Source organism: Nicotiana tabacum, chromosome 15 (genome assembly GCF_000715075.1).
Source record: "Nicotiana tabacum cultivar K326 chromosome 15, ASM71507v2, whole genome shotgun sequence".
In the NCBI taxonomy this organism is placed as follows: domain Eukaryota; kingdom Viridiplantae; phylum Streptophyta; class Magnoliopsida; order Solanales; family Solanaceae; genus Nicotiana; species Nicotiana tabacum.
In genome coordinates, this window is record NC_134094.1 from 117,994,248 (window position 1) to 118,004,875 (window position 10,628).

Consider the following 10,628-nt stretch of genomic DNA (forward strand, 5'->3'; position numbering starts at 1 on the left):
CTTACAATTCTTATGTCCAAACGCTTACTAGATTTTTCCGAAAAATTTTTTTAAAAAAAGGTTCTATGTCACTTTTATTTTTTTTATATTTAAATTTTATTGTATTGTATGGTTAAAAGATCATTTGATATGGTCGCATTATTATCTTACTTTTTTATTTCATCTTGCCCTTTTTCTATTTCTATTATTATATCATCCTATTTTATCCTTTATTCTACCTTTTTATATAATAATTCTATCATGTATCATACTTTTTCTTTATAAGATCACAAGTTTATTCTTCATATTGTTGGTGCATTATATCATAAACCGATGAAAAACAATATAATATGTCCAGACATCGTATTCATCAAATAATACAATACAATATAGTATAGTACAATAAGATACGTTATAAAACGACATGTAACAACCATCCAAACAAGTCGTAAGAGAAGGTCGGGTCAAATTAAAATGGAAAAGAGTTGTAAAAGAGTTTTATATTTCTTTACAAATTTATTTTTAGTTTTATGTCTTTTCTGCAAGAAATTTTTATATTTACATACAAGAAATCTGAAATATAAAATTTTAATAAGAGATTTAATTTTTTACCAACTCATGTGAATATAAGAAAGTTAATTCCTTATTTTACGTTTCTACTTGAGACTAGACTTACTATTGTAGAGACTTCACGATTTCACGATTTGTCACCGAATAACTTTACTCCTTCTACGACATATTTCCGTGATATATATATATATATATATACACACACACACACATACTTCATTGAAAGGTTTTTGTTAAAGAAATTATAACTCACACGTTTATTCATGAGTGGGGTCAAGGACCCGTCAAAGCTTCTTATTCTAATGGGATCGGTCCGTTCACCTTAGCAAGATTATGCAATTACGAATTTAATTTTTTTACCAACTCATATAAAACATAACATGAAATATATTTTTGTTGCACTTTTTAAATAACAAAAACATAGATAAAAGTTTAAAATATATTTTTTTCATAATTATAGCACTAAAGAATAAGAAAAAAGTTGGTAAAATACGAAATTGTGTTTAACAACTAATAACAATAAAGAAAAAAAGAAGAAGCTAAATATGAGAAATTATAAAAATTTATGGAAAAACACCATAAGTAACACGTTACAGCTTGTTTGGATGTTTGTTACGTATCATTTCATAATGTATCGTATCGTATTGTATTGTATTATATTATATTGTACTGTATCGTTTGATGAATACAATGTTTGGATAGATTATGATGTTTGCCATCGTTTTATGATATCAACCAGCAATATGAAGAATAAATTTGCAATACTATAAAGAAAAATTATAATATGGGGTAAAATTACTATATAAAAGATAGGGTAAATAATAAAATAAAATTATTTAATAATAATAAAGGGTGAGATTAAGATAAAAAGATAAGGTAATGACGCGACCACACCAAATCGATCGTTACATAAAGTGGCACCTTTTGTTGTTACGTAACGACGGATTTAACGATACAATACAATAAAATTTAAGTAACAATCAAAACAAACATCGTATTTAAAATACCAATACGATACAATACAATATATAACAACCATCCAAACAAGCTGTTAGCAAACTGGAAATAACAATTAAAAAAAACAGAATAGAAATAGTATAAAAATAATTGTACTTAACATATTTGAAAAAAGAAAATAAAAGTGAATTAGAAAAGTTACATTGATTTGTAATTATACTGTGTAACTACCACAAATTATCACTTATCCTTGTAGAATTGGATAGTGTAATTGCACCCCTTCAATTACATGTAATTCCATGACGAACAGGTAATTACTTAACCAGGCGACCACGACTAACTATGTCTATAAAAAGGTCTAAGCGATCATTGTGAATATAATCTGATTTTACGGAGCCGAATGCCACAGAGAGCTTTAAGGCGTTCTAACTAACTTAATCACTAAATAATCTAAATTGAACAATTGCAGCCATTATAATTGAGTTTAGAAAATATTAAACTAAATAAAGTAAAGGCAAATAATTTCGAAATTAAACAAAAGCAGTAAAGTCTAGAGATTTTGTAGAGGATAAAAGATCTAGGGTGGAGAATCCTCCAATTACCGGGATAGCTCTAAGTAAACTCCTCAAACTTTGTCTCACACTATTCTATCAACCTTGGACTTAAACTCGTTCGCTAGACTTTTCCTGCAAAGTCGCACTTAAACTAGTTTTTCCAAAATAATTCAAGACAATAAACTCGTTCAATTATAGGTCGCAATCGAACCATGATATCCCTATGATTAGGGTTGGTTATTGACTCGTCCATTTATTGAACTCAACACATCTCAACCCATTTAAAGTTGGGCTAATTTTTAGCGCAAATTGATCCATGAGTAACTTTGCCAAAATATCTAAGAAATTATTTTTTTGTTTGATATGTTATATATGAGTTATGATCATAACAAAAGAAAAAAAGTCTTATTTAGTAATTAAAGAAGAAAAAAAATCTTATTTAGTAATTATACAATTCATAAGAAAATAACACATATTAAGTAAAGCTTGATAATAGTCAGGCGGGTTGGGCTATGACTTAAATTTTAGCTCATCTTGACCCAACTCATCTTAGTCCAAGTAACTTTTGGGCGGGTCAAGCCCAATTATTGACTCAACCCATTTTGACCCGCCCAAAATCGGCCTAACCCGCCCATTTGACACCCCTACCTATAATAGATCAGATTAATTAATCTCTTAATTTAACTCGAAGTACTATTGTTTGACTAACTCAAAACCATAAATTTTTTCCAAGAATAAACAAGCAATAGGTCATAAACGAATGGGAGCTCAAACAATTTGATGGTGTACATAAGGCTGTAAAATAATATATATATATATATATATATATATATATATATATATATATATATATAGTATAGTATAGTAGTTATTCCTATGGAAGGTTTATTAGTGTATGTACACAAGAAGGCGTAGCTCTATGCAATGAAATTAAGTTAAGCCATGAAATTAAGAAGCATCGTCTTAATGAAAGACAACAGTTAGGAGAATTTCATGAACAATTTGCCATAGATATTCCTAAGAATATAAAGATGTCTCATAGACAATAGAAAGAACCTTATAGGTATAAAAAGAAAAATAGAGGATCTTCTGATAAAAGATTTGAGCGAAAAGATAAGAGAAGAAAGGCTTATAAGCATAGAAATGATTTTATAAAATCCAATACGCCTAATGCATGTTACAAATGTGGCATTAAATGTCATTATGCTACGGATTGCAAAGTTAAGGATAAGATTAAGAACCTTGACCTGGATGATAATATTAAGGATGCGTTATACAAGATTCTATTAAATTCTTCTCAGGATAATTCACCAGAGAATAATGATAGAGAAGATTCATCAACTGATGAAGATCTAAGGGCTCTACAAGAGAAGGAATACCTTTCCTCAGAAGTCGATTGTGGACCCTGCAAACAGAATCAAGACCAGTGTTGTAATAATAACATAGATGATGAATGTTTTAATATTTATTCTCAATTCAAGGACTTAGAAGTCAATGTCTTGACTAATGATAGTTTATTAGGACTTCTCATGGTTATTAAAGACCCAAAATTAAGGTACTAGATAATTGATCAGATGAACAAAATTAAGGATAAAATTTCTACAAGTCTAGGGATTGAAGAAATTCTATCTCAAAAGGGACCATATACAATGTCTGATATTGAAAGGATTTTGAGAGAAAAATCCAAGGCCATTGATAGGCCAACTACTGTTCAAGATCTGAAAAATAAGATTAATAATCTCAAAGGAGAAATTTCGGACTTAAAGGCTTCTAATATAGTATTAGACAAGAGAATTATTAGACTAGACATGTCCCTATAAGTCAGGAATTCAGCACTAATATTACTGAAGAAGGTTTGGATAATATTAATGTTGGTACCTCTAAGGATGCAGCAAGAGGTGATTTTTTAGGAGCAGTTAATATGGCTGATAATGAGTATATATATTTAAAAATTATGAATCACTCAAAACCACTCAATAACGATTTTATCAACACCCTAGATAAGAATTTAACTACTCATGTTTATATTAAAAGATACATTAACCATTCTCAAAACAATCTTCATATAAAAAAATAAGAAAAACTCTTCAATTCTATAACTAGGATAGATTCAAGGCTCTTACAAGCTTTTCTTTGTTTCGAAAATGATGTTTTCTTCCCTATTAAGGCGAGATGGAGGTGACAAAGAGGAAAATAAGCTTTTACGTGGTGTGAGAATTGCTCTAAAGACCAAAATATATCCTTAAATTTTTTGCCTAGAGTTTTCTAACTGCACGCTCTAAATTTAGCCTTGTCCTAATAAGAGCACACTGGCCATACATTAAAAGGAAAATATGTAATTTTTGCACTTGGTCCCTTTCTTTAATTTGAATTGGTTTTCATCTCAAAACTTTAAAGTTTCCTTCAATTCTACTTTCAACTCCCTATCAACAAAAGTTCATCAGTTAGACATATTTACTATGAGTTTTAACCACTAAACTACTCCAGAACACTTAAGAATGAGGTTAAACTACTATTAAAATATAGAGATTATGTCATGTATCACCACCTCACACTTAGACTTTTGTTCTTCCTCGAGCAAAGAGGAGGAACGAGTCAATATCAACTCATAAGCATTCAAGACCAGTTCAGGACTTCTTTAACACGCATACTCAACTAAGATCAACCATGAAGTCTAGACATTCTTTCTTTTGCTCATATTCATACATTAAAAACTAAAATCTCGTGACCACACAAATTTCATTGTACCTCACAGTCAAAGAAATGCCTCAAAACGCACATATCATATAATTAAATTATAGAATAATGGGGCATATAGAAATTAAAAGCCCTCAGTAACGAATTTCACATGCACATAAAACAGTATTATAAGCTTACCCATTTTGTTGTTATCCACTAATGTAAGCATCTCAAGTATAGATTAAGTAGGACTTTTCTACGACTGTAATATAGGCTCGGGGATAGGTAGAATAATATGGATAACACTAACTTAACCCCCTACAGTACTACCGTCACATGATTCTTAAGCACTTTTTGTTTTGAGTTTGCACATCAACACTCAAGTCATTCTCTAACCTCGGCCTTTTTTCTTACAAAGTTCTCCCTTTTAATGTACACATCAACAATTCAAAGCACTTCTTTTTTCTTTTTTCTTCTTGAGACACATCACTAAATATTGCTTTTATTTTACATGAACAAGCACAATTAACATCCATTTTCTTGTGTTTTACACATTACTTCATGCACATAAAACAGTATTATAAGCTTACTCATTTTGTTGTTATCCACTAATGTAAGCATCTCAAGTATAGATCAAGTAGGACTTTTCTACGACTGTAATATAGGCTCGGGGATAGGTAGAATAATATGGATAACACTAACTTAACCCCCTACAGTACTACCGTCACATGATTCTTAAGCACTTTTTGTTTTGAGTTTGCACATCAACACTCAAGTCATTCTCTAACCTCGGCCTTTTTTCTTACAAAGTTCTCCCTTTTAAGGTACACATCAACAATTCAAAGCACTTCTTTTTTCTTTTTTCTTCTTGAGACACATCACTAAATATTGCTTTTATTTTACATGAACAAGCACAATTAACATCCATTTTCTTGTGTTTTACACATTACTTCCTTTACGCGCTAAATACTTTCACAATATTCAAGTGCGGTGTGTCATTAGAGAATAGGATAAGAATTTACACAAGTAACTTATTATGATAAGGAATATCATTAAGCTATTAAAAAGAAAGGAAGACATTTCATTATGCTCAAATAGGTTATTTAAGAATAATTTACAATTAAAGGTAGGTAAATTTAGGCTCGTGTGGCTAGACAAGGGTTGCCTACAATCATTTCCTTCAATTTTTCTTTCAGTTCCCTATCAATCAAAGATCCTCAACTAGGCATATTTATTATCAGTTTTAACTAATAAATTACCAAATAACACTTAAAATGAGGTTAAACTGCTATAAAAGTATAGAGACAACAACAAACCCAGTTGAATCCCACAAGTGGGGTCTACGAAGGGTAGTGTGTACGCAGATCTTATTCTTACCCTTAGGAGGTAAATAGGTTATTTGCGATAGGCCTTCGGCTCAAGAAGATGAAAAGCAACAATAAAAACAAGCAGTATCAACCACAAAAGCTAGAAAGAAAATAACAACAATCTAAGGACCAAGAAAAATAGGTGAAAGGAAGCAATAACAACAAGTAGTAATAACGACAAGATACTAGAAAACCGAAGTAAAAAACAAGATAGTAGAAAAATAACATGTAATACTAGCAGTCTAAGAATGAGACACTACCAGAATAACACTGAAGCCCCCATACGGAACATAAAAACGCTCGACTACCTACTAACCTTCTATCATAATTCTTGACCTCCACACTATCCTATCAAGGATTATGTCTTCGGTAAGTTAAAGTCGCGCCATATCCTGCCTGATCATCTCTCTTCAATATTTTTTTGGCCGTCCTCTACCTCGTCTCATACCCACCAAATTCAACCGTTCACACCTCCTTACAGGGGCATCTAAGTTTTTCATTTTCACATGCGCAAATCATCCAAGCCTCGTTTCCTGCATCTTATCCTCTACGGGAGCCATACCCATTTTACCCCCCGGATTTCTTCATTCTTAATCTTATACAACTTATCATGCCCGTACATCTATCTCAACATTCTTATTTTTGGCTACCTTTATCTTTTGAATATGGGGGTTCTTAACTGGCCAACACTCTGCCCCATACAACATAGTCGATCTAACCACCACTTTATAGAGCTTACCTTTAAGTTTTGGTGACAAATTCTTATCACACAAGACGCCGGATGCTAACCTCTATTTCATCTACCCCCTATACAATGTTTGACACCCTCGTCAATCTCCCCAGTTTCTTGAATAACAGACCCAAAATACTTATAACTTCCTTTTTTGGAATGACCTGTGAATCATGCCTCACATCCATACTCGTTCCCCCGTCGCGTTGATGAACTTGCACTCAAAGTATTCTGTCTTAGTCTTGCTCAATTTGAACCATTTAGACTTTAGGGTCAATCTCCAGACCTCCAATTTTTTGTTGATACCATCTCGCGTCTCGTCAATCAATATTATCGCATTTGCAAATAACATACACTATGGAACCTCCCATTGAATATGGCACGTCAATGCATCAATCGCCAAAGCAAATAAAAATGGGCTAAGCATCGATCCGTTGTGCAACCCTATCATCACCGAAAAATAATTTGATTCTCCTCCCATTGTCCTCACGGGTTTTAACCCCATCATACATGTCTTTAATAACCCTAGTGGAAGCGATATGAACACTTTTAGTCTCCAAACATCTCCAAAGCACCTTTCTTGGGACCTTATCGTATACTTTCTCTAGGTCAATAAACACCATATGCAAATCCTTCTTTCCTTTCCCTATACCTCTCTACCAACCTCCTGTCAGGGTTGTGCATTTGGATCGGATATCCGAAAATTCGAACCGATCCACTCTATTCAAATTTTTGAATTTTGGATTTTGGATATTTGAATTGGATATGGATTATATTTTTTAAAAGTTCAGATATCCAGACTGGATTCAGATTGATATAATTTTAATCCAATCCGACCCGAAATCCGAAATTATATGGACTATATAAATACTAGACTAAATTTTTAGGGTTATGTCTTCTTTCTTATTTCATTTTTCAGACTTAGCCGCTTAGGTTATATTGATACTCTCTCTCACACACACACTTCATATCTTTTTCTTCAAGACTCCAATTCTCTACTCGATTTCCATTCTCAGTCATGACCAGACGATGCACAACCCTAATCGACAGTAAGACTGACGTCTCACTCTAACTATTAATTATTATTGGTTATATGGTTGCTTTCTCCCTCTTTCTTAGAGCTTAAAGGTGATTTTTTCACCTTTTATTTCACGGAATAAATCAAAACAGAGGTGTTTATTCTATTTTGTTTTTGTGTCTTTTTTTTAACTTTCATGCTGTCTTTTTCCAATTTTGGGGTGTATGTATCGATTTGGCTTTATGTTTTGTCTTTTATGTCGCTTTCATGTTCTGTTCTTCCCTGTCTGATTTTACTTTGAATTCTTTTTGTTTTCGTAGATGGAAAATGAGACAGATACGGGGAATGAACTTCAAATTGTTGAAAAATGTGGTGAAAGTGTTGCTTCAAATTATTCCACAACCAACAGTGAATCTCAATCTGGTTCGAAGAAAAGAAAAATCATTAAAGAAAAATCATTAGAAGAATATGTAGCTGATACAAAAATAGCCAATTTATTATCGCATATTCTCAAGTGTCCGAACAATCCCAACAAGGAAGAAACAAGCCAGACAACATTAGCTTTTCAACATAAAGGTCAAACATATGATGTTTCACTTATCCTTGGAAATTTGATTAATAGGCATGTAGAAGGGCTTTAACTCGTATGATAAATAAAGATGAACAACCCTTTATTTCTGTTAAAAAAGATGGATTTAGAGACTTTGTGAGAACTCTTCAACCTTTATTTCATATTCCATCTCGTACTGCTATGACTAGGGATTGCCTTGAGATGTACCATGAAGAGAAACTTGCTTTTAAGTCAATTCTTAAAGAATCAAAACTGAGAATTTGTATTACGACTGATACATGGACTTCAATTCAAAGAATTAATTATATGTGTGTTACAGCACATTACATTGACAAAAATTAGAAATAGCATAAAAAGATATTGAATTTTTGTCCAATTACTAGTCACAAAGGTCAAGATTTAGCTAGTAGTATTGCTAAGTATTTACTTGAATGGATTGTGGATAAAGTATTTACTGTGATAGTTGATAATGCGAGTTCTAACGATTTGATGTTTAAAGAATTATCCAAATAATTTACTAGATAGAACACTAACTCGATGGAAGATAAGCATGTTCATGTAAGATGTATGGCTCACATCATCAATCTAGTTATTCAAGATGGATTGAGAGAAGGGAGTGTGTCTGTTGAACAAATAAGACAAGTTGTTAGGTACATAAGATAATCTCCCGCAAGATGAAAGAAGTTTAAAGAATGTTGTGATCTTGATAAGATAACTTCTAAAAAATCATTGTGCCTGATGTTGAAGGTTGCTACGGTTTATGAGGAAGCCTTTACAAAATTTTGTGATATTGATTATGGTTTGATGTCATGTATTTCTAACTGACTTTGTAAGGATGGACAGCCTGCAGGTTCACTTTTAAGTAGTGATTGGGATAGTGCAAGACATATGGTGAAGTTTCTTACGTCTAATGTGCACTTTCTTGAAATATGTGTTGTTGGTTCTTTTTTGAAAAAGTTGATGCAAAATGAAGATGATTTCTTGAGAGAAATGACAAAGAATATGGAAAAAAAATTGACAAGTATTGGGAGGATGCACAAAAGATGAAGAAAATAATTTTTATTTCATGTGTGTTGGATCCACGCCACAAGTTTTATACTCTTTCATTTTCGCTTGCTGCTATGTTTAGAGAAACAATAGGTGTGAAAATACAAGATGAGGTAAAAACATACATGAAATCTTTGTTCAATGTGTATGCAAAGAAGAATGGTGGTTCTGGTTCATGTCCATCTTGTCCATCTTCTCTTGGTTCATGTCTATCTCTCCATCTTCATCTACTTCTTCATCATCGCTCTCAAAATTCATGCTAGATTTAAAGAAGCATAAGAAGTGTGGAGGAGTTGACTCTAAAACAAAGTCAGAAAAATATTTGGGTGAAGATGTTGAGAAAGACTATGAAAAGTTTAACATTCTTGAGTGGTGGAAGTTGAACTCATCCATATTTCCCACTCTTGCTGATATGGCACGTGATGTGCTAGCCATTTCGATTTCTAGTGTTGCCTCAGAATCAGACTTTAGCACCGGCGGACACATACTTGATTCATTTAGGAGTTCATTGACTCCTAGATTGGTTCAAGCTCTTGTGTGTGTCCAAGATTGGCTTTAGAATGAATCAACAACTCTAGTTAAAATTAAAGAAGATTAAGATAATATTGAACAACTTGAAGCTGGTAAGACTATCTTATTTCTTCTATTACTTGTATTTAATGTAATTTTATTTAGATTATTTCTAAACTAATTTCTTCTGTTACTTTCTTATTCTACAAAATTTATTAATACAGGAAGAGAGCTTTGCATTATCGACATATAGTGATGAAGATTATTAGTATGATCTGACTAAAGAAACCAAAATGATAGGTCTACATATATAAATCTTCTATAATCTTGGAACTCTAATCTTCTCTAATCTTGCAGAATGAAGGGGAGTACATCAAGAAGACAGGAATTGAGTGGGATGTCCATGAAAGTTGGAATTTGAAACTCTTTTGTGTAATCTATTAAAAAATTCATGTTGATGATTCAATTTATTAGATAAATGTTAGGGATTTTGATTTGTTTTATTTTGCTATGAAGATTATGTTTTGTTTATTACAATGAAAAATAATTTTAGCCTTTCAGTGTAAGTCAGATTGTGTTTTGTTTTTTCCAAGAAGAAGTCGTTGAACTATTGAAGGAAAAGAATGGTGTTTTCATCATATTCACT